Genomic DNA, 20074 nt, shown 5'->3' with positions numbered 1-20074 from the left:
CTTCGGAACTCCAAACCTCCCGCCACCATTTTCCCTGGTCGGATTCTCGTATGAACACTTTCCATTTTCTTCGAATTGGAATACTGAAATGTCTGGATGCACTCCATAAGCTTTTGGAGTTAAATTGGTTATGTTGTTTTCACTGAAAGTTCTTTTAGTATCAATAAAGTTCGCTAAGCAAGTAACAAACCCTATGAGCTATTTCTGCTTCTGTGTGTAGTAATTATACCTATATGCTTTTACATTCTGTTTGTTGTGTTTCAACTTGAAGTAATAGCTTGACTGGCAGACAATTAGAAAACAACTTATAAAAAGTCGTGCAATAATTACACTGACTTAAAAAGCAAAACTAGAGAAAACTAGCTGACGCTGGAAGAGCTCAAGCATTATTATGTGATTAAAAATAACTCTTGACACAACACAGAAAAGATGTGGGAAAAAAACCTTAGCATATAAGATGGGAAACAAATGTGAATTACATATCATGTGAATATTTAACACAGTTGTTTTTTTTTTAATTACTTCACTTTCGGCAATTGCAATATTTTAACCCTCACTATGATACTATAAACTCTCACTAAGTTAAATTCGTCAATATTTTAAAAACAGATCACAACTTTTAACGTAATTCCTGACGTAAAGTTTTAACGCAGTTCCTGAGTTTTTACCCAAAACGAGCGATGAATCTTCATTCTACTAACTCTTTTACTTTTGTAGAAATATTATTTAATTTTATTTTAATTACAAAGGTTGCTGAACAGAAAATTTATCTACAGTGCGGCAGCCTAAACATGTATTTGTTTCTACCCTCATTTTCAAACTGTCATATGAAAACGTCAACAACTTGTTGATCAGAGCGAGCAAATTAGAGAATTTATAGATATGACAGCAATAACTGAAATAAGAATTTTTGGGAAGAGTCAGATGGCTCTGCCCCAAATGTTAATAATGATACAAACCTTCTTTGTAGTTTCTAGGTAACTATTATCCCGCGTTTTCAAGTTTTAACGATTCCTTAGCTAGATATCAATACCTTTTGTAGAAGTAGAAGGCTCATTTACAAATATTAAGGCAAACGAAAAGTGGATAAAATAAATAGACGGATAGGGAAAATGAAACAGGAAATTTAAAGACCACAGGAGAAATGGGATAACAATAGAGACTTTTCCATAACAACTGCTAAAAAAAACTCATTTATTCATTCGTGACGAAACAAGCATTTACCTATTGTCATTACTATGGTTTGGAAACTTCGGAAACATGGCACAAACAAGCGCAGCGACTGCCTCATCTGATGATGAGAGGCTTAATCTACCTCCTCCAAGGAAGAGTATACCCGGAGCTAGGTGGATACCCATATGAGATCCATATGCAACAGTGGCTGAGCTAGCTCCCCCGTGAAATCCAACAAGAGAACGTAGATGGTGACATAATCGTAGGACTTCTAAGTCTCCAGTTGCAGCCATGACCTGAAACGTAAGGCAGTAATGTGATTTCAGTTTTTATGTATTGACTATTGACTCTTAACAAACGAGGATTTTCTCTCTTATTTAACGCATGTTATCTGGCATGACAGTCTAGTTTCTATGCCTTCGTATTCTTTTAGTTTAGTTTTTTTTTTCTTTTTTTAAGTTTGAGCACAGAAATTTTTCTACTTATAGCAAAACCAGCCCTTTCTTACTCAAACCAATGCATAGATTATGTACTTATCACAGATGAAACTCTTTACCAGGTCACAAAATAAAAAATTGCACTACCTTCCTAATGTTGAAGGGGCTAGAAGGAGCAATTTTGATTCCAAATAGATGGCGTGGACTATCTACACTGCGGACTACTTCCACTCCATCGCATTTGAGTACTTACCAATTTTTCTATCTTTAAAATACCTTAAATCGCATGTCCAGCGAGAAAAAGTGGTGTTGAGCCTCCTGTAGAAAATTTTGCTGGTGGTGTTACAAGGTTATGATTTGACATCTCAGTTCAGCCTCTATTCGTCATTGACCCACTCTTGATCAACTCCTTTCTTGATCTAACTACCAAAGCACGCTTGCTTACACCTTCAACACCTACTCAGATGCAAATAGTGCTGATTTTTCAAATCATGGGACTTTTTGGAAATCATTGTCAGAGCGCCTACTTCTTAATAATTTTTTCTATGATGATACCATAAATAAACCGAACAGCGAAGAGTTTGGGAAAGCACAGGATGGCTCGCGCCCAGCTACCCATTGCACTTCCTGGGTGGGGGCAGAGAATCGGAGATGAGCACCGGCAGGTATGGACTTCATAGTCTGAAACTGCTAACTGTGGTGTTGAGTTGTTAAAAAGGTATTTTCCAATTTTTTTACACATAAAAAAGAACTTTAAAAACAATGAACGGCCAATGTTTTATTTAATCAGTCATATTTTTCCCATTTTTTTTTGACAATCTTATGTTATTTTTCCGTCTTTCATGCAACTTCATTTTTTCCCATTCGTAGAACTCTTTGGTCTTAACAGCAAAAAAAAAAAAAAAAAAAAATTCGTGAATTTCTGAAAGCGGGAGTTTCTTTTACAAAAATCTAATAAGAAGATTAGACACCATGCTTTGTCAATAAAAAGGAAAGTTTTTCGGTTTTTTTAAAGATAAGAAATTGTTATCTGAGGAAAGGTCAGTTAGTTTACCCAATCATTATTATAGGCAGCGCAATTAAGCTGCCTAAGTAAAGAACGGTGTTGGTACAGTGTATTATTTATTTGTTTGTTTAAGACCAGGGCACTTCGTATCGAAGGAGTTGTCGTAGAAACTTCAAAAAGGGCTCATTCGACTGGAAATTGGAATGGCTAGTGCTAACCTTGGGCGCATATACGGTTTTTATAGAAAGTCTTGTCGTAGAAACTTCAAAATGGGCTCATTCAATTGGAAATTTAAATGGCTAGTCCTCTTTTTAATAGTCGAAAAAGATTAGAAGGTAACTAACACCCCTTCCGAGCCCACCATTTCCCTAAGCACATCCAATCAAAATTTTCAGATAGCAATTTTGTTCAACGCAGTTGAAAGTTCTGGAAATTATGTCTTTGAGCAGGACAGTCCCCCCACAGTCTTCAGGGCAAGGGTTTAAAGTTATACCCTGGAGGCATATAAGGTTTTTATTGAAAGCTTTGTCGTAGAAACTTCAAAAAGAGCTCATTCCATTGGAAATTCAAAGGGCTAGTGTCTATTTAATAGTCGAAAGTGATTGGAGGGCAACTGACCCCCCTCTCACGCCCGCCATTTCCCCAATAACATACAATCAAAATTTTGAGATAACCATTTTTTTTTCAACCTAGTTGAAAGTTTTGGAAATTGGGTCTTTAAGGATGATACACCCCCCCCCCACAGCCGTTGGGGCAAGGGTTGTAAGCTATGCCATGGGCGCATATAATGTTTTTATAGAAATTGTTGTCGTAGAAACTTCAAAAAGGGCTCATTCGATTGGAAATTGAGGTCTTTGAGGATGATAACCCCTTCAGAGCCGTCAGGGCAAGGTTGTAAGTTATGCCCTGGGGGCATATAAGGCTCTTATAGAAAGTTTTGTCGTAGAAACTCCAAGAAGGGCTCAATTTATTGGGAATTGAAAGGGCTAGTGCCCTTTTTGAGATAGCCATTTTGTTCAAAGTAGTTGAAAGTACTGGAAATCATGTATTTGGGGATGACAAACCCCCCAGAGCCTCTAGGGTAAAGGTTGTGAGTTATGTCTTGGGGGCATGTAAGGTTTTTATAGATAGTGTTGTCATATAAACTTCAAAAGGGACTCATTCAATTCGAAAATGAGAGGACTAGTGCCCTTTTAAACTGTCAAAAGTGATTGAAGGGTGACTAACCCCCCTCACACACAATCAAAATTTTGAGATAGCCATTTTTTTCAACGTAGGTGAAAGAAACTTAAAAAGCCATTTTTTCAACGTAGGTGAAAGAAACTTAAAAAAAAGGCTCATTCCATTGGAAATTCAAAGGGGTAGTGCCTTTTTTAATAGTCAAAAGTGATTGGAAGGCAAGTAACTCCCTTCTTACACCCACCATTTCCCCTAACACATCCAATCAAATTTTTGAGATAGCCCTTTTGTTCAATGTTGTTGAAAGTTCTGAAAATTAGGTCTTTGAGGATGACAACCCTACTAAGCCCTCAGGGCAAGGGTTGTAAGTTTTGCCCTGGGGGCATATAAGGTTTTTATAGAAAGCGTTGTCGTAGAAACTTCAAAAAGGGCTCATTCGATAGGAAATTGAAATGGCTAGTGCCCTTTTTAACAGTCGAAAGTTATTGGAAGGCTACTGACACCCCTTCCAAGCCCACCATTTCCTCAAACACATCCAATCAAAATTTTGAGATAGCAATTTGGTTCAACGCAGTTGAAAGTTCCGGAAATTGTGTCTTTGAGCAGAACACTCTCCCCAGTGTCTTAAGGGGAGAAGTTATAAGTTATGCCCTGGGGGCATGTAAGGTTTTTATTGAAAGTTTTGTCGTAGAAACGTGAAAAAGGGCTAATTCAAAGGGCTAATGCCCTTTTAATAGCCTTAAGCGATTGGAGGAAAACTAACCGCCCTATCACGCCTGCCTTTTCCCAAAACACATCCAATGAAGTTTTTTAGATAGCCATTTTGTTCAAAGTCTAAAGTTCTGGAAATTAGGTCTTTGAGGATGATACCACCACAGCCCTCAGGGCAAGGGATGTAAGTTAGGCCCTGGGGGCATATAAGGTTTTTATAGAAAATGTAATAGAAACTTCAAAAAGGGCTCATTCGATTGAAAATTGAAATGGCTAGTGCCGTTTTTAATAGTTGAAAATGATTGGAATGCAACTAACCCCCTCTCGCTTTCACCATTTCCCCAAACAATCAAAATTTTGAGATAGCCATTTTTTTAACGTAGGTGAAAGTTCTGAAAATTATATCTTTGATAATGATACCCCCCCCCACCCCCTATAACCCTCAGGGCAAGGGTTGTAATTTATGTAATTTATAAGGCTCTTATAGAAAGCGACGTTGTAAAAACTTGAAAAGGGCTCATTCCATTGGAAATTCAAAGGGCTAGTGCTCATTTTAATAGTCAAAAGTGATTGGAGGGCAACTAACCCCCCTCTCACGCCCACCTTTTCCCCAAACACATCCAATGAGAGTTTTTAGATAGCTATTTTGTTCAAAGTGGTTAAAAGTTTTGGAAATTAGACCTTTGAGGATGATAAAACCCCCCACAGCTCTCAGGGAAAAGTTATGCCCTGGGGGCATATAAGGTTTTCATAGAAATTGTTGTCGTAGAAACTTCAAAAAGGGCTAAATTTATTAGAAATTGAAAGGGCTATTGCCCTTTTTAATAGTCGATAGTGAATGGAGAGCAACTAACCCCCTTCTCACGCCCTCAAACACATTCAATCAAAGTTTCGAGATATCATTTGTGTTCAACGTAGTTGAAAGTTCTGGAAATTATGTATTTGAGGAGAACAAACCCCTTAGAGCCCCCAGGTCAAAGTTTGTAAGTTTTTCATTTTGGGCATATAAGGTTTTTATAGATAGCGTTTTTGCAGAAACTTCAAAAGGGGCTCAATCAATTGGAAAGTGAGAGGGCTATTGCCCTTTTTCATAGTCGAAAGTGTTTAGAGGGTTACTAAACCCCCTCTCACACCCACCATTTCCCCAAACACATTCAATGAAAGTTTTGGGATAAACATTTTGTTGAACGCAGTTGAAAGTTCTGGAAATTATGTATTTGAGGATGACAAACCCCCCAGAGCCCCCAGGGCAAAGTTTGTAAGTTTTGCCTTTGGGGCATATAAGGTTTTTATAGATAGCGTTTTGCAGAAACTTCAAAAGGGGCTCAATCAATTGGAAATTGAGAGGGCTAGTGCCCTTTTTCATAGTCGAAAGTGTTTAGAGGGTTACTAACCCCCCTCTCACGCCCACCATTTCCCAAAACACATCCAATTAAAGTTTTGAGATAAGTATTTTGTTGAATGCAGTTGATAGTCTGGAAAATTAGGTCTTTGAGGAGGACACCCCTCCCCCACAGCCCTCACGGCTAAGGTTTTAAGTTATACCCTTGGGGCATATTATGTTTTTATAGAAATTGTTGTTGTAAAACTTTCAAAGAGGACTCATTCGATTGGAAATTGAAAGGGCTATTGCCCTTTTTAATAGTCAAAAGTATTCGAAGGGAGACTCCCCCCCCCCACGCCCATCATTTCCCCAAACATTTCCGATCAACATTTTGATATGGCCATTTTGTTCAACGTAGTTGAAAGGTCTGGAAACTATGTCTTTGAGGAAGATAATCCTCCCCCATAGCCCTCAGGACAAGGGTCGTAAGTTATGCCCTTGGGGCATTAAGGTATTTATAGAAAGTTTTGTTGTAAAAGCTTCGAAAAGGACTCATTTGATTGGAAATTAAGAAGACTATTGCCTTTTTTATAATTAGAAAGTGATTAAAAGGGCAAATACCTCCCCACGCTCATAATTTCCCCAAACACTTCCAATCAAAATTTTGAGATAGCCATTTTGATCAGCGTATAAGAACGGTCTGAAATTATATCTTTGAGGATAACAAAAACCCCAGCCCTCAGGGTAAGGGTTGTAAGCTAAGCTCTGGGGACATATAAGGTTTTTATAAAAAGCATGGTCATATACACTTCGGAGGAGGCTCATTGGATTGGTAATCAGACGCTCTAGTGGTCTTTTTAAGAATCAAAGTGATCAGAGGGCAGCTACCCCCCTCCCCACACACACATAAACACATATCATATTATCCCGAAATGCATCTACCAGAAATTAGCAAATTAACAAGGCCTTTTGGGTTGAAACAATTCCCAGAGACTAGGGGCAAGGGTTGTAAGCTATTCCAGGGGTTATTTAAGGTTCTAATGAAAGGGATGGTTGTTTAACTTCAGAAGAGGCTCAGTCTTTCTCTCTGAAAAAGACTATGTCAATAAAAAACGAACAAAAATTAATTAAAAAAACTTTTTCACAGAATAAGTTATTTTTAAAAAAGTAAAAATTTCCATTAAACTATAATGAACAAAAATATAATCAAATAATCTACCAAGATTACAACTACCACAAACCAATGTCAATAAATAAACGAAACCCAAAACAAACAGAAATTAAAATAAATAACTGAGTCAAACTCAAAAGGAGCAGAAAATAATTTGAGTAGGGTTCTAAACCCCAAGCTTTCTAAAAGCCAGAATATAATTTGCACTTTACTGAAAAAAATTCTTTTAAATGTTTTCACTTTTCTATCTTAAAGAAATGAAAAATCAAATAAGATTTTAAGGAACAAATATCAGCATATGTATATTAAACTGACAATACAGATTTTTTTCAGTAAACTCATTTGAATTTTTTCAGTAAAGTACAAATTATATTCTGCCTCTTATAAAGCTTTGGGTTTAGAACCCTACTCATATTAATTTTTGCTCGTTTTGAGTTTGGCACTTATTTATTTTAATTTTTGTTTTTTTTGGGTTTCATTTATTTATTGATACTGATTCGTGGTGGTTGTGTTCTTGGTAGATTATTTGATTCTTTTTTGTTCATTTTGGTTTAAAGGAGTTCTTTACTTTTTTTTTAAAAACTCATTTTGTTGAAAAAGTTTTTTTTTAATAAAATAAAAATAAGATAACAAAGTATTGCCAATAAAAGCAATTTGACAATGTCAATTATCAAGTGTTCATGATTTATTATCAGGGTCAGATCCAGAATTTTGTTTTACGGGGGGGGGGGGGGGGTTACCGAAAAGCTTTTGTTCGTGGGGGGGGGGGTACCAAAAACCCCTTCTATGAACTTGGTCTAACGGCCTCGAATAAGAATTGGGCATTTTTTAGACCGATTTTCCAGTCGAGAGAGAAGTTTCGGGGGAAGGGGGGGGGAGTTCAAACCTGAACCCCCCCCCCCCCTGATATGGCCCTGTTAGTTATTACTAACAAAAATATGGAGCTACCGCGAAAGACATTGTAGCCTCAGTAGATATTTCAAAATTTCTTTCGGATCGATGCATTAGAATCAAACTAGGTACAAGTTGATGCCTGATTCTTTACAGCCTCGTTCTCACGCATGCTTTGGTAGACACAGCCGCTTAGCTAGACACAAGAACTTCCCTTCTCGCCCCCGTGTAGCTGCTGTGTAGCTAAAATTCTGTATTCTCATGCTAGACATAGCGGAGGAGCTTAGAAATCGCCGTGTACGGAAGCGCTCGTGTCTAGTTAAGCGGCTGTGTCTATCAAAGCATGCGTCAGAAGGGGACTTAAAGTTTTTTTAAAAGTCTGGAGATTCTTATCTCATTGTTTTGGACATCACTGGTCATGTTCGGTCTTCCAAGGATTTGCTAGCTAAAGGCTTCTTTTCATTTGTAATTTTGCTTTTAGTCACCGAATTTGAACAGAAAGGAGGCTACTAGCTACACCCATGCACAACAGACTCTCTCAAAGCTAAAATCTTTATATACTTTAAAATTTATTTTACATATACTGACGGAATTGAAAAACCTCCTGTCCTGACTTGAGAGAGATGAACTCTGAATTGGTGCAGGCTGAAAGAAAGTAAAGTACCATATTTAAAGCGTAAAATTTACTAAACTCATGACTGATTGCCAGTTTCTTGTTAGAAAAAAAAAGAAAAAATAACGATTTTTCTAGTTGCTTAAGCATCTACATGTCTGTAATGTCGCCTAAACTGATGTTATGCCATGAAATTTATTTACTCTGCTCCCTAGACTATTTTCAAATTTAGATGATTGTTTAAGATATTGGGTAGGCAACATTTAGTAACATTTTTACTCCCGTCAGAGCGCGCAGAACGCTGATATGAGAATGGCGGTCTGTACCTTGCAATCTGAGGAGACTAAAAATATTTTGTGTAGCATTCCTAAAATTCAAACATGCATTCAAGTGGAATGGACTAAAACAGTAAGCTAAGCTTTAATATTCTAGTGTAAGCTAGAGCTGCTATTGAGTGCAGGGAAGCTGGCTTTTTAAACATCCTTTAAGATATCTTTTAAACCTGGAATGGGTAAAAGTATCTCCTGGAAAAAAAAACGGCAAAGATTCTTAAATAGAAGGGCAAAATTGTGATAATATAGAAGTCTCGTTTCCATGCATGCTTAGCTAAGCATTTTTGTCTAGATATGGACGATATCAACAAATGAGGATTTGTCTATGCTACTGAAGGCAATCATGATGGTCAAAATTAGCCATGTCTATACAATGACGCTTATCCAAGTCCACGTGGGAACAGGACGTTAAAAAGTGACTATCGTATCGACCTTTTGACTGACGAATTCAGACGATTCGAACTGGATTTATTAGGAGTTTCAGAAACTCATATCCCAGGGGTAGGAAGCATGAAATTAGGTTATATAGAATTTGTTTACTCAGGCAGGAAGGATGGGGTATATAGACAGGGAGTAGGGCTCATGATGAATAAGGGAGCTGCTAAGTCTTGTTTAGGCTGGGAAGGTATTAATAATAGATGTTATATATATATATATATAACTGTTATAACTGATATATATATATATATATATATATAACTGTTATATGTATATATATATATATATATATATATATATATATATATATATATATATATTTCTAATTTTGTATCATTAGTTTAAGTGATTTTGAATGATTTTACTGTTTTTTTTTAATCATCTGAATGATTTTGCTGATTTTGAAATGCGCCTTAACCCATAACAATGCAGACAGTTTGGTTTTATTTGTTCATTCTGACTATCTTTTGGACGATAGGACGATTTTTTTGGAGCATTTAGTAAAAACAGATGCGATTTAGTAAATTTTTCCCCTCAGATTTAGTCAGTTTGGTAAATAAATACAGGCGGAGGAAGAAAAAGGCCCCTCAAACGTACACTCAAAAGGGCCCACTGGTTTGTCCACAAGTCCCATGAGTTACAAACCTTCTCCCAGTAATGGGTTAAATTGCATGGTGATACAGAACACCATCGCGGTAGGATCCTCTATAGAAGGACAACAGGGGCAGGCCGTGAGGTCGATATCTATAGACAATGGCCTCTGCAAGGGCAACCTTTATTCTTTCGGGGTACCTGCAAGACTGGAGACCTTGCAGTCAACTCTATTCCCACTTGAGGAGTGTTGCCCCTCGAGGAAATTATAGCCTAGTAAACAGCACAGCATTCTCACGGGCTTCTGACTAATGGACAATTCTTCTGGGCTTGGTATGTTTTGACGGGCGTCTTCGGGTTGAAAAACCTCTTCCTAGCTGATTTATCTACTATGGGCTGCCTCCCTGTAGTAGCATAATATTTGTAGGCATGAATATATAATGAGTTGGAGAAAATAGGTTTAAGATTGTCTGTGCAGGTTTTCAACTCTTGTTGATAGAAGAGCATCGCCAAGTGCTGAAAACCATGTTGTGAACAACAAGATGGGCCCAGGATTGCACAAAGCCTCCATTTATGGAGGTCCCAGGGACTTCCTACTGTCCGGCTCTAAGCTGGCTTAAGCACTTTGGTGTAGACTTGAGAAGATATGTGATCCCTGTCCTGCACTGGAATCCGGGATCATTGCTTTTCCTGAGGCGAAAATAATTTCAATGATTTAAAGAACATGAAAATTGGAACTTGGAATGTTAGGACGTTAAAAAGTGACTATCGTATCGACTTTTTGACTGACGAATTCAGACGATTCGAACTGGATTTATTAGGAGTTTCAGAAACTCATATCCCAGGGGTAGGAAGCATGAAATTAGGTTATATAGAATTTGTTTACTCAGGCAGGAAGGATGGGGTATATAGACAGGGAGTAGGGCTCATGATGAATAAGGGAGCTGCTAAGTCTTGTTTAGGCTGGGAAGGTATTAATAATAGAATACTATTGCTCATTTTATGACTAAAAACTTCAGGGTATCAGTTATAGTAGTATAGCTTTATGTTTAATAGAAAGGAGAAAGAACTTGTACAAGAATTATCTGAGTGATAGATCATATGAAAACAAAAGGAATGTAAAGAAAGTGGAGAAACCATTAAAATATGAACTAAGGAGCTGTGAAGTGGAGACCATGGATAAAATTGCCGAGGATCAGGACGATGCAGCTAGACGGTATAATACTTAAATATTGTACTGGCATGTTAACAAATTGAGAGGGAGCAGTCAATCTGGACTTGGCCCAGTTAAAGATAGGAGTGGGGCCGCAATTAGCGATAAGGAAAAAACTAAAGATAGATGGGCCGAACATTTTGAGAATCTGCTTAACCGAAATAGAGTTGCAGGAAAAGATGTAGAGGAAAATGAAAAAGTTTATGATACCTTGGATGCGAAGGAAGATTTGTTTTGTGAGGGGCAATTAGCAACAGTACTATAAGGATTAAAAAATAATAAGGCTCCAGGTGCTGATAGGGTGGTAAATGAGTTTTATAAATATGGTGGCTCTGAGGTTAGAAATAAGTTACAGAAGATTATAAATATGATTTTTGAAAAAAGGGAAGTTCTTACCGATTTTAGGAAAACCTTAATTAAGCCACTTTACAAGACAGGTGATAAAAGTGAGTGTGGTAATTATCGAGGCATTAGTCTGGTCTCTGTAGGTAGTGAATTACTTAGTAATATGATGCTTTTTAGACTGAGAGATGCCGTAGACAGAAGTTTTAAGAGAAGTTAGTTTTAAGAAGTTTTAAGAGAAGAACAGTGCGGTTTTAGAAAAGGTAGAGGATGTGTCGACCAAATTTTCACTCTTAGGCTAATAAGTGAGAAGTACCTGAGTTTTCAAACACCTTTGGTCCTAAGTTTTATAGATTATGAGCAAGCGTTCGATTCTGTTGGTAGAAGAAGTTTAGTAAAGGTTTTATCCTTGTATGGTATACCAGACAAATACATTAAAGTGATTAGTGCTATGTAAGAGAATAACACTGCTGCGGCAAGGTAGGAAATGAGGTTAGCAGCCGGTTTTGTATTAAATAAGGAGTTAAGCAGGGTTGTGTTCTATCCCCCTTCATATGGATTATTTTGATGGACTATGTTTTAAGGAGCACAGGAAAGGAATGGGCGACCACGGAATCAAATGGGAGGAAAAAGTCTCCTGGACTTAGATTATGCTAATGATTTAAGCATCCTAGATGAAAGTGTGAGCAAAATGAATGAAGTTTTTGAGGTTTTGCGTGTTCAGGGTGCTAGAATTGGTTTGAAAATTAATGTTACGAAGACTAAGTCACTAAAGCTAGGAATAAGTGAAGATGAAAAGGTGACGTTGTGTAATGAAAATATTGATCAGGTGGGCAGCTTCACTTACCTTGGTAGTATTATTAGTACAGATGGTGGGAGCAGTGAAGATGTTAAAAGTAGAATAGCCAAGGCTCAGGGTGTTTTTTCACAGTTAAAAAAATTTAGAAGAATAGGAAGATATAACTGCAAACCAAGATTACAATATTAGAAGCTACAGTGATGACAGTGATCAAATATGGCTCTCAAGCATGAACGCTCCGAAAATTGGATGAAGATTTTCTAGATGTTTTTGAAGGAAATTCCTTAAGGATTGTTCTGGGTACGCGGCTGAATGACCGTATTTCAAACAATAGGCTGTAACGAAAAATGTGGTTTAATACCGCTCTCTAGGACTATAATAAAGGAAAGATTGAGGTGGCTAGGGCACGTTGTGCGAATGAAGGATGACAGATTGCCGAAGATTGTTCTTTTCGGCCAACCGTCTAGGGCTAAACGGAAAGCAGATCGTTCACGTCTGGGGTGAGAGGACTTTATAAAGAATGATTTAAAGGAAATGGGGACTTCGCTGGCGGGTGTAAAAAGGGAGGCATTGAATACACTGGGGTGGAGGAGGAGCGTGCGTAGCTGTGTTGGCCTCAGGCGGCTTGGTGCTGCGGTGAGTTGTTAGTAGTAGTAGTAGTTGATAAGAAAACTGACCTACTCGGCAGTTGTCCAGCGTTTCCTACCCCTAGGTTGGGACTTTTTTTTCAAAATCTTCTTGATCTTCAACTTGTGCTTCCATCTTCAAGACTTCGGTCTTGAAGCTGAGTGGCACTATTTCACTACGGCACACGGGAAAAGTCCGTGCAATGGCATTGTTGGCAAGACCAAACGGATCTTAGCAAAAATATTTCTCCAACGGCCTGTAAAAAAACAGATACAGACAGCTTTGGATTATTTTCTGTATTGCATGAATGAAATTTTGGGTATCAAGTTCTTCCACGTACCGCCCGAAGAAATACAAATGAATTCTATAGCATTTGACTTGAACAATCGATTCCTGAATGCCTGTCAGATTCCGGGCACCAAAATCATCGGTTTGTGCCTACGTCAGAAACTACCATCTGTGCCAGTCGCACTAGAGGAACACCGTTAGAGCCAATTGAATTCAGCACTTTAAAAAAGTCCCAACCTCGGGGTAGGAAGTGCAGGAAAACTGCCGAGTAGGTCAGTGCTTTGTTTTTGTGATGTGTTTTTTGGTATTATGAACGATTTCTGGTGACCTGCTTTTCAATCAAAGCCTAGGTACTATTGGGATTTAACAATGATTTACGGAAGTTTTCCAAGGTACTGCAACCTACGAGACGTCAGTTCTTGACAAAAAATTTCAGGGTATAATGCACTATGTAAAGTCTCTGGTCAAACATTTTTGAAAATCCAATTTTGAGAAGGGCAGCTGCCAAATGCCATTTTAACAAATGCAAAAATTCACTTGAGCGGGAATAGTTAAAGTGAGTCTGCTATAAAAATACGAGAAGTCAGTCGTTGATGGAATTTTTTGGGGTGTAAGACAATATGTAAAGAGTTCCTAGTGGAAATGAAATGAAAATCGATTATTATGTTTTTGAGATATCTGACTTTGAAAAATACTAAAATCACGAAAAAACTGTACTTTTGAAGCCCAGGATCCAGCGGAAGAATTTTTTTTGCAAGATTGCATTTTAAGGCGCGAAAATACTCACCTGTAAGTACAACTGTGCATCCTTTAAAACAATTTCAAAGTTGGTCTAAGTTAGAAAGAATTCACAAAATCAGCAAAAATACAATGACTTTGGAGCAAAACCCTACATTTTCTTTCAATATTTCAGAATTCTCGCTCATACCAGCAATAAGAGCATGCTCTCTTGATGTGAAAACAGCCCTTGAAATTTTAGTTGGGTTTATCCGGGCATTTTCTGCGATTTTTTTAAAGTAAAGACGTTTTTTCTCATTTTCTACTTTTTCTCGAACCTTCAAAAAATCATAACTCGGGAACCAAACCACCGATCGAACTCCAGTTTAGGGCAAACTCCATCATTTCATAAGTACTTTCAGGGAAAAATCAAGAAAAGAAAAATAATCGGTGACTACCCCCTGACGAGATTTGCTGCGAATTTACGGAATGACCCACTAAGTCTCCCGCAGTGCTACTTTCACTTTTATTTTTTCCTTATTTCTGTATTACTTTATTACCTTTTTAATTTTATCAAATTACTTTGTTTATTTTAGGTCTTATTGATAAAAACGTAATTGACTAAAAACTCAATTCCAACGGAAAATCAGTTAAGGTTCCTTAGATAGTACTATCCTTCTTGGATTACTGCGGTAATTCCAGAGCTAATACATGCACCATAGCAAAGACATTGATTTTTGTTTCCAAGGCCAAATTAAATGCCTTTCTGCCTAAAATTCACTGAAGTCACCAGGGGCGTCGGGACATATCTGCTTTCGTATGAAATAAATTTATCAATCTATCTATCAACCTATTGCTACCTATAGAACATAAAATGGGGACCTAAACTGCCAGCAATCCTGGGTAAATTTTCTCAGTATAAAATTGTTGATCGTCAGTGGATTTGAAAGAGATTTGAAACAGATTGGCTTCAGGATTCATATAAAAATAGTTGTTTGTCCATATCCGAATGGATAAATTTACAGCAGCATTTTCTGGCACACCTGTGTCCGATAAACATGCCAAAAGAGCACATCCAGGCAACTTATCTATGAAACCGTGTAACCGACCCTCTTCTTTTCCTATATTCATCCAAAATGTCAATAATAGTTGTTTAAAATATCCATTTGTCTTGTTAATTTGTGCTTGAACCTCGGCAAGTTAGGACTCCAATATTTCATGACAAGCGACAGATTTCACTTCAATAAGAGTGCAGCCGAACTCAGGGTGGGTAAGAAGAAAGTCAATTCACCTTTGTTGTTGGATCTATTGCTCAAAAGCTTCTGTTCCAAATCGATGTTGTAAAAGCAGAAAAGCGTTTGCTGCATTTCTTTTAGTTTCTTCTCCACCTTATACTCAGCAATATCACCTGTATTTTTCAAGTAGTAAGGAGAAGATTTTCCAGGTTGAAAGTGTGGCTCTGTCAAATTGAGTATGATAGGAGTAATTTGTTTTTTCAAGTCATCGAGGGATTTTTTTAGATCGAAATCTGCTGCTTGACGCTCACCTCACGTGGCCATTGTCTCATGAAATACTTATGTCTCACTTTCACAAGTTAATAAATTCCTCCTAATCCATTCTCTCTTTTAAATTGAGAAAACTTTATGTGAATTCCGTTATCTAATTGGAAAATCTTTTTGGTGATAAGTTTGATCGAGAACTTAGAACTTATAGTTATCCAATGCCCGTATCGGTAGAGCTGAGTAGAGCTGATCGGTGCCCGTATCGGTAGAGCTGAGTATTGCGCTAAGTTTGGCTGTTGCTAAGGTAGAATCGGTGCTCTGTATAATTAGAAATTGCACTTTCTGTTTTGTTATTTATTTCCACCCCTTTTCTGGCGGATGGACCTGGCCCCTTCGATGGTGGAGTTTTGGGGCAAGCCTCAAGTTGTTTTTTTTGTTTTTTTTTAATGTTGGTCGGTATGAGAGGTTGCGACCAATTATTGTGACCAGTAACCCATGCAGTTTCTAATTACTTTTTATTCTAGCTATTCCCTGATACTTACAATGTGTTTTTTCTTACTCATCTTCTCTTCCTCCTTTTTTTATACATGTTCGTCTATTTTTAGACCCTTCTCCAATGGGAAAGGGGTCTACCCTTTGGACGGATGAGAATACTTACATATTCCCTTCGCACCCCTCCTCTGGTGGACCAACAGATTCATGAGTTTTGTCGGTGAGCAAATAAGAAGCAGACAGTTGGCCCTGCAAGCAAACCTTGTGTAAAGTTTTTTTTAACAATTAAATCATAAAAAGAATCCTACGTTGTTGTAATTTTTGAATGATTTTTAAAAAAGAGCAACATCGGAACTTATTAGATTCATGAGTTATTTACTTTTCTACTATAGTTTGGAACTTTAAACTGCGTGAAACAAAATGACTATCTAAACATTTTGATTGGATGTGTTGGGGGGAAAGGTTGGCGTGAGAGGGAGGCTAGTTGCCCTCCAATCAGTTTTGACTATTAAAAATGGCACTAGTCCTTTGAATTTCCAATCAAATGAACCCTTTTCAAGTTTCTACGACAAACCTTTCAATAAAACCTTACATGCCCCTTGGGCATAACTTACAACCTTAGTCCTGAGGACTCTGGGGGGAGTGTCATCCTCAAAGACCCAATTTTCAAAACTTTCAATTACGTTGAACAAAATGGCTATCTAAAAATTTGATCGGATGTGTTTGGGGAAATGGTGGGCGTGATAGGGGGTTAGCTACCCTCCAACCACTTCTAACTATTAAAAAGAGCACTAGACCTCTCAATTTCAAATTGAATAGACCCCTTTTGAAGTTCCTATGACAACGCTATCTATAAAGCCTTATATGCCCCCTGGACATAGCTTACAACCTTTGCCCTGGGGGCTCTGTGGGGATGCATAATTTTGAGAACTTTCAACTACGTTTAACAAAATGGCTATCTCTAAACTTTGATTGAATGTATTTGGGGAATTGGTTGGCATGAGAGGGGGGTTAGTTGTTCTCCGTTCACGTTCGACTATCAAAAAGGGGACTAGCCCTTTCGTTTTCCAATCAAATAACCCCCTTTTGAAGTTTTTAAGACAAAACTTTCTATAAGAACCTTACATACCCCCAGGGCATAACTTACAACCCTTACCCTGAAGGGGGTTATCATCCTCAAAGACCTAATTTTCGGAACGTTCAACTACGTTGAACAAAATGGATATCTCAAAATTTTGATTGGTTGTATTTGGGGAAATACAAGTTATGCCCGTCAGTTATGGACGTCAGTTATGCCCTCGGGGCATAACTGACATCCCTTGCCCTGAGGGCTGTTGGGGGTTGTCATCGTCAAAGACTACTTCACCTAGAAGAAATTCTTTTCTCAAAGAAAAAAAAACCGTTGTCTGCTGTGGAAACGAATGTTATACCAGATACGAAGTCGAATGAATGAAAGCTGCTACTCTACTTTCAAGCCTGAGATCAAAAGCACTTTGTGCAGGTTTAAGAGAAATGTGAGCAGCTTTGCTTTGTCCAGCATGTTTTCTATATTTCAATAAAAAAGTTGGAGCGCTTGTATTACATGTCAAATTATTCTTTTTCTGCACTTAAATACTTCAATTCCCAGATGGCCATTCTTTGACCACGCAATGCTCCCGACTCCTGCCATTGCTTTGTCGCGAGAACAGGTTTCCTAGGCCAAGCACGTGGGGCTCAGTTTTGATAATAGAACAAAAACGTTGTTTTAAGATGAAAGTAAAGAGCGAATTAGAAACTTAAAACGAACAAAAATGATCACCCCTCAATGCTCCTGTTGTAAAATTGACAACCGCTTTACTGAAAGTGCAAGGCAAAAATTACACTGTTCATGCAATAAGCAGGTTTCATCTATCGACCATGGCGATTTCAATGATGAGAAAGAGAAAAGGATTTTATTAAGAAGAAATAAAACACATTAGCAACAAAACCCGAAGTTTATTAAACGTATATGGGCACACATCACCCTTTACAAAACCCTACATACTCAATTACTACCAGCCCCCCCCCCCCCAAAAAAAAGACAAAGCAATAGATAATAATAAAATAAATAAATAAAACTAAACGAAATAAATTAATTTCTAGTAAATATCACAACCTAACTGTATACCGAAGACACAAAATTAAAAATCATTTTCCTATTCTATCTCCTCGTCACCCTCCCCCCCCCAAAAAAAAAAAAACAAAGAAAAAACTATCACAATCACTCGAGAGAAAATTTGCTCAGCAGGATTAAAATTCATATGTAGACAAACACTGTCCTTTTAGTTTACTGCGAGATTCATTTAGCTCATCAATAGTTGAATTAGCCTGAGGTAATGATTCCCACACCCGAGAGCCAACATGTCTTATGGAAAAAACGGATCGTTTTGTTATAACCTGAGGCTGCTGAACTAGTGTCGATGCTCTAGTCGAGTAATTATGCATCACTAGTGGAAATTAGCATCACTAGTAAATTTTTCCCTAAAACACTCAGGTAATAACGCCCGTGTATATTTAAACATAAAAAGAGCATTATAAAAACGGAATAATCCAGCAATCGGTAATATGTTTACTTGATTATATCTATGTCGAACAGACATATTACGATTATCTCCAGTTAAAAAACGTAGGGCATTATTTTGTAAGCTTCTATGGGGACGAAGGTGAGTTAAAAACGTACTTGACCACACAAAACAACCATATAGAAGGTATGGGTGAACAAAAGAAAAATAAAGCAATCTCATAATATCTTTTGGAAAAAAAGTGTTTCAGTTTCCTCATCATCCCAACATTTCTTGCAACCTTGCCACTAACATTTGAGATGTGCTCTTTGATGTTAAGGCACTCATCATCAATCACCCCTAGATACCTTGTCAAAACTTCCCGAGTCAGAATATTTTCACCTAACTGTATTTTGTCAATCCAAGGGTAGTAATTGCTACTTCTCCCGTACACTACAAAATGGGATTTGGCATGGTTTAGCTGAAGTCTGTTAACCCTCATCCATTTTTCAATGTTTAACAGGCCAGTCTGAAGATTCTGTATAAGCATTTCCCCGGTTTTTGCAGCAACAGTTAGATGTGTGTTATCAGCAAAATAAGGCAAAATTGATTTTGATGCTTCAGCATCACTACATTTTAAATCAAAAGACAGTCCTTTGACAGCATTTTGAAGGTCATCAATATATATAAGAAGCAGTAGGAGCCCCAAAAGAGACCCCTGAGGGACACCGAATTCAGCACTTTTAACTTGCGATTTAATTTCACCAGCACTGACAAACTGTTTTCGATCTTGCAGAAAAGATTCCAATAGACGAAAAAACATACCACGAAAACCACAATTCCTCAGCTTCACCATAAGAATTCCATGGTTCACTGCATCAAAGTCTTTCATAATGTCAAAAAAAAAAAAAACAGATGCAACTTTCCACCCTTGGTCCAGAGCATCGTTCAAAAAGGTCGTGAGAAAAAGAAGAGCTTGATCTGTCGACATTGCTTTACGGAATCCAAACTGAATTTTACTAAAATACTTCTTGTTCTCAAAAAAATCAACCATCCTGCCACTAATCAATTTTTCAAAAACCCGATAAAAGTGGCAGCAATGAAATAGGCCTGTAATCATTCGGCAAATTTTTTTCTCCACCCTTAAAAAGCGGAACCGCTCTAGCAATCTTCATAAAATCGAAAAAAAAACACCAAATTTTAGGCACATTTTAAATAAAACCAAAACCTGGTCACATATTTCTGAGAAAACTTACTTAAGTACACACAAAGAAAGGAAGTAAGCACCCTAAGCATTATTTCTCATGTTCCACAATGTGGTGAGTAATTCACTAGCAGTCAGTGGTGTCAAATATGCAGATGAGTCACTTTCCTTGGGTAAAAACTGGTGGTATGTTCCATCCTCAGAAAATTTTGTTGTGGAGTTCGCTATCCGTTTACCAACAATAGAAAAATGGTCACACATATTATCTAAAATCAAAGCATCAGTGTTGAAATTTTCAGTTAAAATTGAACATTTGGAAGGGCTCAGAACAGACTGATTTACTCTTCACGTTTGCCTGGGATTACCTGCACTTTTTTTAAAAACTCATTTGTATAATAATTAATTCTCGCTATTCGTAGTAGATTATTGAGTTCACAATTATATTTCTTATATCTCACTTTTGCCTCAGGAGACACTACAGAATATTATGCTATAGCAGTCTTCG

This window comes from Artemia sp. Qi Xiang Cuo, chromosome 11 (assembly GCF_049724085.1).
Source record: "Artemia sp. Qi Xiang Cuo chromosome 11, ASM4972408v1, whole genome shotgun sequence".
NCBI lineage: Eukaryota > Metazoa > Arthropoda > Branchiopoda > Anostraca > Artemiidae > Artemia > Artemia sp. Qi Xiang Cuo.
Note: the sequence above shows the minus strand (reverse complement) of the source record.